This window comes from Sapajus apella, unplaced genomic scaffold (assembly GCF_009761245.1).
Source record: "Sapajus apella isolate SASKATOON/1434 unplaced genomic scaffold, GSC_monkey_1.0 scaffold179, whole genome shotgun sequence".
In the NCBI taxonomy this organism is placed as follows: domain Eukaryota; kingdom Metazoa; phylum Chordata; class Mammalia; order Primates; family Cebidae; genus Sapajus; species Sapajus apella.
In genome coordinates, this window is record NW_022437119.1 from 307,535 (window position 1) to 322,438 (window position 14,904).

The following is a 14,904-nucleotide window of genomic DNA, read 5'->3' on the forward strand; positions in this document are numbered from 1 at the left end:
AGGTGAAACTATGAGGAGGACTGGTGTCTAGTCACTTTTCAGCTGTCATTTGTTATTCCAAGAGGTAGTTTTAATGGGGAAAAAAATTCCAGGAAGATTTATTTTGGCTTTGAACTTTGGCAGGAAGAGTTAATTCAGAAGAGGCAGTTTTCCTGGCTCCTGAGGGTGCTAATTTCTCTCCCTGGCTTCATCTAGGTAAGTTTTTTACCAACTGTGGGCTATGACCCGTTAGACAGTAATGCAATCTATTTAATAGGGCATAATCAGCATTAAAAAATGAAACTAAATAAAATGTATAAAATAATAAAAAGTTTCACAGAACATACCCACTGTTACTATACGCAATGGAGTGCACTGCACATAGTAAGTATGTTCCGTCAAACTTTTGTTTCATTTATGTACATGTGTACTCAGTCACTGCATAAAATGTAGTATTTTTACTCTTGGTCACCATAAAATTCTACTTTTTTGGAAAACACTGATTTAGATGATTTGGTACAGAAGCACATGAAGATAAATCATTTAGGACCCCCAATTTTATAAATGCTACCACTGATACCATAACCACTATTTTAGGGGTGTTCATTATATGTCAGGCACTATTCTAAGTATTTCATTTTCTCTAGTTGCTATCATAATCTTCTGTGATACATTTATCTCAGTTTCACAGAAGCAACAGCAAAGGCTCAATATCAAGTTTAAGACCTATCAAGAAGAAGAGCTGGGGTATAAACATAGGTCTGTCTGTCTCCAAAGTTTATGCTGTTAAAAATTCTAGACCATTTCCCTCCTTAATTGGTCAATACAGAGTTAATTCCATTTGTTAAACAGATATGATAGTCTTGGCTGTGCCAGTAGCTTTATATAAAATCAAATTAAAATGTTTAGAGAAAAATAATTTCATATTCCTAGAAACTTCTAGTAACCTCTTATTTAAAAAGACGGTTTAATTCTGAATTAACTAACCTATTTTACTTAGAACCCCACATCCAAAATTGAGTCTCAAAACTCTCTAATGGACATCTGAAAGATCAGGTGAAGGAATGTGATTTTAAGGAACTCATTTTCATGGCCTTACCCCTCTAGTTACTTCCATTCTATTGCACACAGAAATCTTGTCCCAGGGCGCATTTGGTTTTTGTCTTTTTATAGTTTGAGCTAAATCAGTTCAACCACTTTTTGAGTTGATGAGGAAAAAAATCATAGTTATTCTACTTCCAAAATAAGCTTCTCTTTTGGGTACACAGAAAGCTCAGAAAAGGCTGAAACTTCCAAACTTCCCACTTCACATATGGGGACTACTAGGTCCTCATTACTTTCAAATTTACTTTTAAAATTCCTAGTGATTTGCTCATTTTGCAAACTTTTATGTTCTGTTGTCCTTTTTGTAATTTCATGGCACATACTCTGCGTGCGTGCCCAGTATGTTATAGACCAGAGGTACTGGTTTCAATGAGTGCCACCATGTGGAAAGTGTGTTTGTGGGGAGAGAGAGAGAGGTTAAGTAGGAGGAAAATATTGAATACAGCCTCCTGCAGAGCCCCTGTGGGAGTGCAGGTTAGATGAGAGATGCCCCAAAGGGAAGTGTTTCCTGGCTGCTTGCGTGGATCAGAGCTACACCACATGGCTACTAGCTTCAGAATGGTATTTTCTCCAAACCAGGGAAAGCTGAAACCTGACCTAACTGGTGATTAGCTTCTCTGTAGCAGATACTGGCCACTCATCAGAGCTTCTCTGATCTTCTTTGTTTGGAATGAAAACTAATTGACTCATAAATACATGCAGAATTTCCAGGCAAGAAGTTCTCCATTGTTACCAGCGGCATGACCAGACACTGGGGTCACAGGTGCTGTCAGGAATCCAGCCCAAATCTTAGCTCCCCACCATGCAGGCCCTGCAGCTTCCTGGCTGGGCTTGGCTTTTAGGGGCAGAAATTCACCCCCACCTGTAGCCACATCCTTCCGATGCTTTTCAAAACAGGAACAGTTGTCTCAGTCCTCGCATTCTCCTGGCTATTCTATTTTTGCCAGGATGGAATGGGATATTGCAGGGCTTCTCCGGCCAGAGCTGAGCAGATTTGTCTAAAAGGATCCCAGGACTCCTGGCCTCAGGGCTCCCCACCCCAGGGCATGCTCCTGGCTGTGTCTTTTCCAGTCACCACATTCGTGGAAGCAGTGTGGAAAGGACAAAGAAAAGGGGCTCTACTTATCAACCATACCACTCTGCTGAAAGCTTCAATGAACGAAGGGACATTTAATAATAGAATTCCTTCTCTGATATTTATAGCACCAATTGCTCAAAGCTGTTTTAGGTTTTTTTTTTTTTTTTTAAATCTCAGCCTTTGTCACAACTTCCTGGACAACTGAAGCAGAAGCCAGGTATTAGCAGCTCCACTTTGCAGACCAGGAGACTAAGGGATCAATGGAGAGAGACTCTTCCAAGTATGAACAACAAGTGAAAACAGCTGAGAGCTGTCTATGTCTGAAAGCACAGAGCCCATTCAAACATCTTGCTAGGAAGATGAGGCTGTGGTCCTTAACTCAATGGCTCACCGACTCACTCACTGGATCATCCATCTACCTAGCATTAAGTTCTGATTATTTCCTAGCCACTGCACGAGGCACCAGGGATACAGAGACGAATATGTTATGCTCTTCTGTTTCTTCAACAAATAAATTTCAAGGAAGCAAAAGAAGGAGGGCAAACTTAATGATTGAAAGGCATTTGAAATATACATGAACCAAATGTAATATGTGGACCCTGTTTGGATCCAGAATAAAACATACCAAATGCAAGAACACATTTATGAAACAAGAGGGAGTGGATATTTAGTAGTTAAGGAATTGTTAATTTGTTAGATGTGATATAGTTACTGTGTTAAAATTGCCTTACCATTTACAGCTATATACCAGAGCACTTATAAATGAAATGACATGATGGTTGAACTTGAAGGGAATGGGTAGAGATATAGAATAACCAATAATGTCCTTGAGTTGATAATTGTTGCAGCTGAATAATGGGTATAGGGTAGTTCATTGTACATTTCTCTTTAGTTTTGTGTATGCTTGAAAATTCCCACAATAGATACATAAAAATAATGCTTTTTAAATAAAAGTCACGGTGTAATAGCTGCCTTCAAGGAATTCCTGGAGTCTGCATTTTCCGGAGACCCTTACTGACAGCCATTTTTGATAAGCCCATCCTCTCCTGAGCTAGAGAGGTCAATATCAAGTAACCTGAGGCCGCAGCATAGGGCTGCAAGTTCAAAAACAAGTTAGCTGGAATACAGCAAGGCAGGACAGGAGTAACTCTGACTGATGTGGGTCTTGATGTCATTTCTCTCCGTATCAAAGACTCACCAGCTGATTTTTGAACTGGAAAGGCCCTAAGGTCCTAAGATAGGGAAACAGGCTGAGTGGCTGGAAGTGGTTTCCCAATGCTACACAGCAAACAAGTGATAAAATTAACAGTAAAATCTGGGGCCTTTGACTTCCATAGCAGGACCATATTTTTTAAACATGTATAATATGCCCCCTACATGCCAACAATCATACTAGGTACTATTATATAGTAACTTCATCATTAGATCCTCAAATATGGAGAAATCAATATTTATTCCTTTCTGTTACACTTAGTCCAGTGTCCCCCACACAGTAAACACTTGACTGGAATTGGATTTAATTAGGGTTGGGTCCTGAAGAACAATTTTTGTTTGTCATTAGCGTGGTAGGCTTTAATCCAATATGACTGCTGTCTTTTTAAAAAGGAGAAATTTGGACACAGAAATGGAATTATACAGAGGGAAGACAATGTGAAGACAGATAAGGAGAAGACGGCCATCTACAAGCCAAGGAGAGAGGTCTGGGACATATCCTTCCCTCATAACCCCCTGAAGAAAACAACCTTGCTGACACCATGATATTGAATTTAGACTCCAGGTATGTGACACAAAACATTTCTGCTGTTAAAACCACTCAGTCTGTGGTACTTGGTTATTGCAGACCTAGAAAACTACTACAGCATATATGAGTAGGCAGCTGAGTGGGGGAGGGGGAGGTTGAAAAAGGGTTGATGAAGAAATTCATTCCACAGATGCGTATTGTGCCCCTTTGATGTGGTAGGCACCGTGCAAGTGCAAGGCACCATGGGGGCTATAAAGATAGCCTTTTGCTCCCAGTGTCCTGATAAGTGGTAGTCATAGAGATGACACATTAATTCACGACTATAATATAGGTAGGCAGAAAGTAACTAGAACCATGAAGGAAGTACTGATAAAGTGCCAGTGAAGTTCAGAACAGGAGAAAGAACTCTTTCAGCTAAGAGAAGGAGAGAATTAGAGAAGACTAAATATAGAAGGTATCAGTTAAAGTATATTTTAAAGATTGAATAAAACTTGGACAGGCTAAGATATCAGGAAAGGGTATTCCAGTGGAAGAAATAGCATAGGCATAAACTTGGCAATGATATAAAAAGAGGGGACTCTGGTGGGAACAGTGAGGAGTTTTTCAGATAAGGGTCTGAGGTTGATGAAAGAGAATCTGAGGAGAAAAAGCTATCCAAAGGTATGCAGGAAACCAGTTAGAATGCAGTTGTAGGAGTGTAGCTGAGATAGAGGATGATGGCCTGAAATAGGATAGACATAGAGCATAAGATTTGAGGCAGAGAAGGTAGCTCACAATGGACTTATTGAAACTTTTTCTCAGGTTCAGGGCTACGGTAAACAGAAGGGTTGAGGTCACTTAGCTTAGTAAACTACCAGGGCTTTGATGAGTCAGAGTGCTCCTGCTTGGGGCCAAGCTCATGCTAGGCTCTGACTGAGGCCTCCAGAGCCAGGAGTGAGGAAAACCATGGCCAGTACCCCTAGAAAGCTCAAGCTGGGTAAGATGGGGGCAGTATATACACAACTGATTGCACATTCATTTCACTCCACTTTGAGAAATGCTAAGAAGGAGATATATGGGATACTGAGGGTGTGTGTGTCTGTGTGTATGTGTGAGTGTTTGTGTGTGTATGTGTGTGTGTGTCTCAGAGAGAGAGAGAGAGAAAGAGAGAGAGAGAGAGAGAGAGAAATACCTTCCTAGTCTGAGCATTCATTAGGCTGAGCATTCATAGAGTGAAGGCTTCTAAGAGGAAGTGATACATCCATTGAAACCAAAAATTAAAGAAAATTTGTGGTGAAGTGGTAAGGATTGAAAGGAAATCCCCTAAAGTAATAGGAAGACTGAATGGGGGAAAACTTTGAGAGAAGGTTAATGTAGTTGTAGCACAGAGAGCTAGGGTGAGCATGGCATGAGATGAAGTTAGAAAGGGAGAGAGAGAATAGATTATACAGGGCCTTATGGACCATGGTAAGGAGTGGAAACTTTATTCTGAAAGCAGTGGGAAGCCATTAAAGTGTTCTAAGCAAAGGGTTGACATGCTGAGATTTGCATTTTTAAAATATCCTACTGGCAGCATTGTGGGACCTTGAATGGTAGAGATAGGAAAAGAAACAGGGGACCGAATGGGTAACTGTTACAGAGAACCAAGTGAGAGACTACAGTGGCATGGAATAGGGGGATGGAATGAAGATGGAGGGACGTGGACACATTTGATAAGAATTTCGGAACTAGAATAAACAGCATTAGGTGCCTATTTGGAAGTGGGGGTGGAGTGGGAGGAGTCAGGGATGACTCCTTTGTTTTGGGCCAGAGCTGCTAGATTGTAGGAGTAGGGATTGCAGTGAACATATTTAGGAGTGAGTGAAGGTCATGAGATAAATTTTGAAATTCCATGCCCAGTGTTTGTTGAGCAGTACAGTATGTATGTAGTGGCTTCACCAGGCTGAAGGCTAAGTTTGTGTAACATCCTCTCATTTAGAGCAATCTGTAGGCTAAATCACTAACCAACCTGGGTGTCATGGTGCCCCACTCCTCATTCCTGCCCCTGTAAGTATATCTAAGGTGATCATGCTGAGTCTGTGCTCCCTGTGATCTATGTTCTCTAGGAGCTACTTATCTGGGACCTTGTATGGATAGGTTTGGCCTTTGGGCAGTACGAAACGGGTAGAGTCAAAAACAAGGAGACTCTGGATCAGTCTGGAAGTTCTAAAACAGACCACAAGACCACTCCCATTCCCACCTCCTACCTGGAGAAACTTGATGTATTTTCCCAGTCATGATCCCGTTTGTTCTCCACAGCACTACTATGACAAAGACAGAAAATGAAACAGCTGACAGATGTGGAGACTGAGGCCAGAGAAGTTAAGTAACCTGTCCAAGTCATTTAACAAATACTCAATGTATGTGCTTTGGGGACTGTACCTTCTTGGCTCATCTCTCTCTCTCTTTCTACCTCTCATTATCCCTAGCATTTAGCACATGGCTTGGCACAGAGAAGGGACACAGCAAGCACTTAGTGAAGGATATAAAATGATATCATTTATTTTAAGAAACAAAAGAAACAGCAGCACCTTCTAAATCTCTCTAGACATCATCTAAAGTTCTAATCTAAAGCTGTCTGGATGCCCTTTCCAGAAATACAAAACATGCCCTAAAAAACAAGTAGTTTTAGGCAAACTACTTTTATTTGTTATCATTTGTTATATATCTAAACATTCTAAAGTGCCAGGTATAGTAAATGGTGGGACCTACCCTTCTACAAGCCATATGATCCTTTGTTTAAGTAAATTTAGTTAAGTGCCTTCAATAGACACAGAAATTGCCATCTGGGAATATGAAATCTGCAAGGGAAGCAGTAGACCTTTATTATTAGAAGCCTGGATCAGCAATAAAATTGGGAATGCTGGAGATGGGGAGTAGAGGTTAGGGGGATAAGGTAGAAGAGGAAAACAGCTCTTTTGGTGGGAGAATCCATAAAGGCAGAGACAGACGCATACAACATGGACCTTAAGAGGAAGCCAGCTTTGGAGCTGCTTAAGTGCCTCAGTCTGACATCTGCTTGTCATTAAGGCAACCTTACCAAAAAGGCCAGTGTATTTCTGGTTGAAGAGGTGAGGGAGAATGGCAGAGAGGGACTTCTCTCTCTGTTCATTGCAAATGACAGAAACCCAGTTTAAGCAGGCTTTCCCTGTCAGACTGGCCCCTTTCTGAGGACCTCAGAGATATAAATCTACTAAAAAGACATCTATTTTCCAAAACTTCCAACCAAAACTCTAGAATTGAGTTCCATTGAACTGGATTGAGTTCCTTGTTTAATCCTAAACCATCGATGTGGTGAAGAGGCTGGAATTCATCAATAGGCCAGGCCTAAGTCACATGTCCACGCCTGAGGGATGAATGGGCATAAATCCCACCCAAACTATTTGGAGTGAGAAGGGAGGCCAAATAACTCCTCAATTAAAAGTTAACATCATCAGAAGAGGGGGAGATTATTGCTGGGTAGGCAGAAACAACCAAAGTGCCCTCACTAGAGGATAAGACTGCGGAAAATAACACATATGGAAATGTCTGAGGGAAATGAGTCAAGGTAGGAGATGAGAAAACAGCCATGGATATGGATGGGCAAGGAGTGTTTATGGGAGACAAAAGACCTTCTTGAGACCATTTGGATGTCCTTCAGGGATTATTTCTTTGTGTTTGGGACAGTGACAAAATTCTTCTTGGAACTAATGAGAAAAATACTTCTCTGCTGTAATACCCAAAAAAGAAGCACCATTTGTGTGCAGGAATTTGGGACCAGCCTGGGCAACATAGTAAGACCCTGTGTCTACAAAAATTTTTCCTTAAACATTAGCCAGGCATGATGGTGCATGCCTATAGTCCCAGCTACTTGGGGGGCTGAGGTGGGAGGATTGCTTAAGCCCAGGAATTCGAGGCTGCAGTGAGCTGTGGTCATGCCACTGCACGCCAGCCTGGATGACAGGGTAAAACCTGATCTCTAAAAATAATAATAATAAAGGAGGGGCTGAAGCTGGTCATGTGCTGGGGAGCAGCAAAATGCATGTGTCATGGACTAAGCAAGTGTGCATAGTTAGTGTGTGTGTGTGGGTGTGTGTGTGTTTGCTTGGTTCTGCTGTTCCAAGCTCCTTCATAAATATTTGCTATTACAAAGGAAAACATGATTAGTCCTGTGAAACAGAGTACCACCAGGCATAGTCTGGCTCCCCATATTACTAGGGAAGTTGGATAGTAGAAATGAGAAACTGAAAAGTTGTCTATCTACCTGTTGGGGTAATTCCATCTCATTCAGCTTTAGTTTCCTTGTCTGTAAAATGCAGATAATAATATTGTGCTCATAAATACTTAGCATCCTACCTAGTTCATGGTAGACACTCAAAAGTGGTAGTTTCATTTCTGCTCTACCCCTCTTCCCATATGCATACACACCTCAAGGTGACAAGGAAAGCCAAGGCCTTTTCCTAAAAGCATCTGTTCACTCATCAGCCCACCCTTAGCTGGAAAGCCTGAAAACAGAGATAAACCATGCTGTCTTTGTGCCCTTCCTCACTACCTGAGGTCACTTGTAATTACCTGATGACCTTCTTCATCTTACTTGCTTAGGAATCTAGGACTCTTACTGGTCTTTTTGTTCTGATCATTCTGCTTTACCAGTAGATTGAGAGATTCATAACATTTCCAAAATTCAAGTGAACTTCAGGGGTAATCTGGTCTGATTATCTTCCCTGTTTTACAGATAAGAAGACTGAGACCTAGAGGGGAGAAGAAGTTGCTCAAGGTTTCCATATTATCTTAGGAACAGAGTCAGGGATAGATATTGGGACTGAAAGACCAGTGTTCCTTTCTACTACTATACAGCTGTTACAAAGCTGATTTGTTGTTTTCACCAAGTGTAATATATACTTTATCAGCTAAATCAACGTCTTTCAGCATACATCTACAATAAGGGCTTTCAGGAATGAGGCAAAGAGATTAAATGGGGACTACACTTCAAAGAAAAGAGTAACCCTTCTATTTATCCAACCAGGACTGATTAAATGTAGTAGGAGATGTGGAAGAAGGAGGTCTCTGGGTCTGACCCACATCCCACATATTTACAGAAGATCTTAAAGTTAAATTTTTGACTAATCATTAAATGACAACAACAGCCACATGGTACTTGCTAGGTATGAGGACCTATTCTGAGCCCTTTATAGATAATAGCACATATAATCCAGATGATGTTAAAAACTACAGTGATACTTTAAGTGCATGTTAAAATTGTTACCATGTTAATATATTAATGGTAATACAAGTGTTGTGACCCTATTTTGGCATCACTTGTTTTCTTAATACATCATGAGCTTCAAACAATGAAAGAAGTCCAGAACTATTGACCTTGGAAAAACTCTGCCACCATCTATCATCCATCATCCACCATCCATCCCTGTATCATTTATCGTCTATTGTCTATCCATCCATCCATCTACCCAACCACCCATCCATCCACCCACCCAACCATCCATCCATCTGACATTGCTGAGTTCTTCCCATACACTAGGACCTGGGGTTGGTGCCAGTGATATGCAGATGGAGAGAACATAGTACCTGTGCTTGAGTTGTTCACAGTTTGTTTGGTAGAGGAGGTATAAATATGAACAGACGATAGAGCTTGGAAAGCACTTGGAAACAGTGGCATAGAGTACAGAGAAGAGGCACCTTGCCCAATCTGTTTGCTTGATTGTTTTAGAGGGAAGTGTAAAGGAAGACTTGCCCAAGAAGGTGATACCTCAGAAGAGATCAGGAGAATAAGAATAGAAGATTCCAGTGAGAATTCTTCAGCCAATAAGTCATAATATTCTTGGACTATCTGATCAAAGTTGTTATCACTCTAGATAAATACATTTATGTATTTGCACATATATTTCACCTTTTCAGAGGTGAGTTTAAAATTCAGCTCCATCACTCAATAGCTGTGAGACTTTAGGTCTCAGTAACCTAATTGGTAAAATGAAAGTAACAATAACACTTGTCATCCTCTCCGAGTAGTTGTCACCATCACATCCGAAATTGTGCGCCAGGTGCCTGCAGAGACTTGGCAATCAATAAGTTGTCGTTCCTTTTTTTCCCTAAGTGGAATTTAATTTTCAAAAGCAATAAGATCACAACATAGCCAAGAGGGTAAATTGATCTTTTCTTGTTTCATATGGAGTCCATTTTTTTCTGCCTCTTCTATTATGCAGGTTAGTCTATCTAGCCTCATTTTCCCAAGTGGCTTATTATGGCCAACCTCTTAAATTATTTGGAATCTGTTAGGGTATTGAGAGATATGATTCCTACTCAGGGTGAGAGGCAGTTCTTTCCCTTGTGGAAATCTTTTTCTACCTAAAATGACTTCAATGCCTTTCCTTGTAGGGTCCTTAGAAGTCTCTCGGCCACATTCTAATCCCCAATTCTAACAGAAAAATGGCATGGGCTAGAGGTGCTGTGTCAGACCTTTGGTAAAATATCTCCCCCACCTCAACTAATCTCTTAGCTTACCTTCTACAGTCTATATTAGTTTTCTAGGGCTGCTGTATACAAATTGATTGGTTTAAAACAACAGAAATTTATTCTTTCACAGATTTGGAGGTCAGAAGTTGGAAATCCAAGTGTGGGTGGGGTTGTTCCTTCTGAAGGCTCTGAGGGAGAATCCATTGGCTGCTGCCTCGCTCCTACCTTCTGATGGTTGCCCTTAACCTTTGATGTTCATAAATGCATCATTCCAACTTCTGCTGCCATCTTCATATCCACCTCTTCTCTATGTCTCTCTCAATATCAAGTCTCCCTTTCCTCTATCTAAAAAGGACACTTGTCATTGGATTTAGAGCACATCCAGATAATCCACAATAATTTCCCGTCAAGATCCTTAACCTAATTACTTCTACAAAGACCCCTTTTCCAAATAATGTCACAACCATAGGATCTAGGAATTAGGACTTGGACAAACCTTTTAGAAGTCCATTATTCAAGCCACTACAGGTCTTATTTCTTTGACCAAATCAAGCCTTTTTAATCCTTGGGTTTAGGCTTTGTTTTTGTGATGTCACTACATTTGAGTAAAAGAAGACAAAAATAAGATCAGTTACAACTTGGCACCAGACACAGTGCTGGGAACTGTATATACATTGTCTTATTGAGTCCTCACAGTCTTTGCAGAAGGCAGATGTCATGATAATCCCTATTTTGCAGATGAGGCTGAGAGTAATTCAGTAATTTTTCCCAGGTCACAAAGCTAGTACATAGCAAAGCTGACATTCAAACTCATCTGTGCCTAATTCTGAAACTTAATAATTGATTGGGCATTGACCCTGGGCAAGGTACCCTTCTATATGTTTTACAAATCAAAACACATCTGACATTCACAAGAACCCTACATGTTGAGTACATTATTAATAACTCCTTACCCCAGAGATGAGGAATTTGAGACACAGTGAGATTTAGTAACTTGCCCAAGGTAATATATCAAAAAGAGCAACCATGAACCTGGATGTCCTTCATCATTGATATTAAAAATAAAGGTTTACTGAACACTTACTACCTGAAACACACTTTGTTTTTTCATATTGCGTCTTCCCTGGAAACCTATGAAACAGATACTATAATTATTCCATTTGATAGAAGGGAAAGTGAGACTTGAAGAGGTGAAATGACTTGTCCATGCATGACAGAGGTGAAACACAAAACCCAAGTCTTTGCAGTTGGCCAGCTTTGTTCTTTCCAATGGCCTTTACTGCCTTCCAGAGTTATGTAGCTCTAGTGAGATAATGTGGTGATTGGGTCTCATTTTGAAAAGAAGGGTCCTATGGAAAACTAAGTAATTATCAGCATCCTTATGGTACTTCTCTTCATCATCATCATCATCATAATCATTGTCATTATTGTCATCAATATCAAAGTATTACTGTAGTTTCCCAACCAGAAAAGTTCAAGGCCAGGGACAGCAGTACCCAGGGGATGCTACTGGCTTGCACAGCTCTGATCTGACTCTGATACTTTTGAGGAAAAAAATTACATAACCTGAGGAAGGGAGGATGAGTTGGCATAAAGCACACAGGTCAGTCACATTGTAGTCATGTTTGAAGTGTCCACTTAAGTATTAGGTGTGTGCTTCTTGGAAACAGCTGAAAAGAGGGTGAGAACAGAACCACACACACCCTGGACACAGGACTGCACAAGGGACTGAGAAAGTAGAACATGAAGGTACAACAGAGCCATGTGGCACCAAGGGCTTCTCAAGGTGAGCCAGCTGTTAAAAATGCTGGGGCATGGTTGTGGATAGGGGAGGATAGAGTTAATGCCATCAGAAAGGCAATCTGCATATGTACCCTAGAGGTAGGGAGCAGCAGGGATCCAAGCACACAGAGCATGCTCCCCAATATACTAGCTTTCCTCGAGTTTCTTTTTGAATGATATGACCAGTCCCGAACCTTCAGGTGGCCTTGACTCCTTCACCTCTATTGCCTATGTGACTTGCATTGTGGTGGTTGCCCTGGTCCCAGAAGTCTCCACAGGTGCTAAGTCTCTTTTGAGAAACTGTTTCTCTTCCACCATGACTATGTGACTCTAGGAAGCTGCCATTCCTAGCATCTCACCTCCCATCCCTGCTATTGTTATAGAGCTAGGTCCAAATATATAGTGCTCATAAGATATAAACCTGGCCAATTCACATTCTTTTCTTGGATTTTTCTCATTGGAGCTAGAGATGAAAACCCTTTTTGTTCTTGGATCAATGGCATGGAAGGATGTGAACTTGATGCAGCCCTGTAGTCAAGTTTCTCACCACATGGAGAATGCCAGCCTCCAGCAGGAAAGAATACAGCTGACGCATAAACAGAAGACAGATAAGAGGAAGAAAGAACGCTTAAAAGCATTGTTTATCTTTCTGATTTCCACCTGTCCCCAAGGCCAATGCCATTCTTGTCCTTTCCCTGTTTTGATTATGTTAACAAATATATTCTGATGTTTTGTGGAGTTTAAGCTCAATTGAATTGTGTTTCTGTTACTTGCAACCAAACAGCTCATATGCCAGTAAGAGTCATAGTAATTTTATGTAGTCTAAAACATTGGTTGCCTCATAAGAATTTTTTTTGAGTCAGCTAACCCAATTTTATAGATGAGGAAGCTGAGACACAGAAAAGTTAAATGAATTGCACTAAGTCCCACAGCTATTCAGTAGGAAAGCCTGGAATCTGTGTTTTTCCTTACCCCTTGCTACTAAATATTGTTAATTTCACCCCTGTAATACATTCTTGTAGCCTTCATTTCTTTTCAGTACCTTCTGTCATCCACCTAGGTTAGGGCACCCTTCCCCTCTTTCCTGGTATACAACAGTAACATCCTCACTTGTTCCCCTGCCTCTCCCCATCTCCAATTCATTTTTTCCCAATCAGTATTCCTAAAACATACTCACTGGTTGTGTAATTTACTCAGTTAAAAAATATTTGAGGGCTTCCTATTGCCTACTCAATTAACTTGTTAGCCTAGCATTCAAGGCCATTCAAAAATCTGAGCATCATCAACCATTATATATCTCTCTTCCTTTCCTTTGATTGTCATTATCCAGATTCCCATTATACCAGACATACCATATGCATTCCTGCTTCCACTCCTTTGCTCAAGTACATTTTCCATCCAAACTGCCTTGATGTCCACTTAGAAAATCCAACTGGTTCTTTAAGGCCCATCTCAGAGGTCATCACTTCATATATCCTTCCCAGGGCCACTAATTATCCATCATGTTCCCCTCTTAGATCCTGATTGATCTTTTCTTCCTCCTTGTTTAGGGTACTTTTCTCATTCTGCTGAAATATTACAGCCATCCTAAGGTTTTTCTTAAAATTTTTTTACCAAGCCAAGAGTGCCTGGAGGACAGAGTCTGTGCCTTCCTTCCTGTTTTCATTCAACATGCATTTTCAATATCTTCTGTATGCTTGACCCTGTGCTTTGTGCTGGGTATACCTAACGTTATTAGATAACATGCAAAACACTAGCCTAAGACCTTTATGTACATTAGCTCATATAATTCTTAAAATAATTCTACAAAGTAGGTATTGCTGTGCTCATTTTACAAATGAAGAAACAGAGGCATAGAGAAGTTAAGTAAGTTGCCCAAAGTTACACAGCTAGTGAGTGGCATAGTTGGGATACAAACCCATGCAGTCTGGCCCCAGAGACTGTGCTCTTAAGCACTACACAAGGCTGCCTTTGAATGCCATCTCCTTGGAGTGATTCAAGATGGCTGAGTAGAAGTTGCTGTGGTCTGCCACACTCACAGAGAGAATGAAAAGGGGCAATGTGAATTTAGCACTTTCAACTGAGATATCCAGGTTTTCACATTGGGACTGACTGGAGGAGCAGATTGACCCATGGAGAATGAAGAAAAGTCGGGAGTGGGTGATGGCCCACTGAGAGCTGCATGGAGCCAAGGGAGGCAACCCCAGCCCAGGGAAGCAGTGAGTGATTGTATGACCCTGCCTGGGGAACCACGCCTCCGCCATGGATCTTTGCAACCTGTAGATCTGGAGATTCCCTTTGTGAGACCACGTTACCAGGGCCTTGGGTCTAATACACAAAGCTGTGTGGAGTTTCAGCAGAGCAGCCACTAGAACACACACAGAGACCCAAAAGTTTTACACATACTGGCTCTGAGTTTCCCAGCAAGGTGGGAATTCCTTCTGTACATATTCCTAGGAAGGGAGCCGAATCCAGGGAGCCAGGAAGCATGTTTCTGTGGGTTCCACTTCCACAGCACCTCACAGGTTAAGGTTTACTAGCTTGAAATCCCAGCTCCCAATGGCAGTGAGTTGGAGTCTACTTGAAATGGTTCAAGTTCCTGGTGGGACAGCCACCATTTCTGTGATTCAGTAGACTCAGTCGTTCCAGCCTTCCAGCTGTGGAGAATACAGATGATTCACATAAGGAAGGGTACCCCACAATGCAGCACAGCAGCCTTGCCAGATTGTGGCCAGACTGCTTCTTTAAGCAA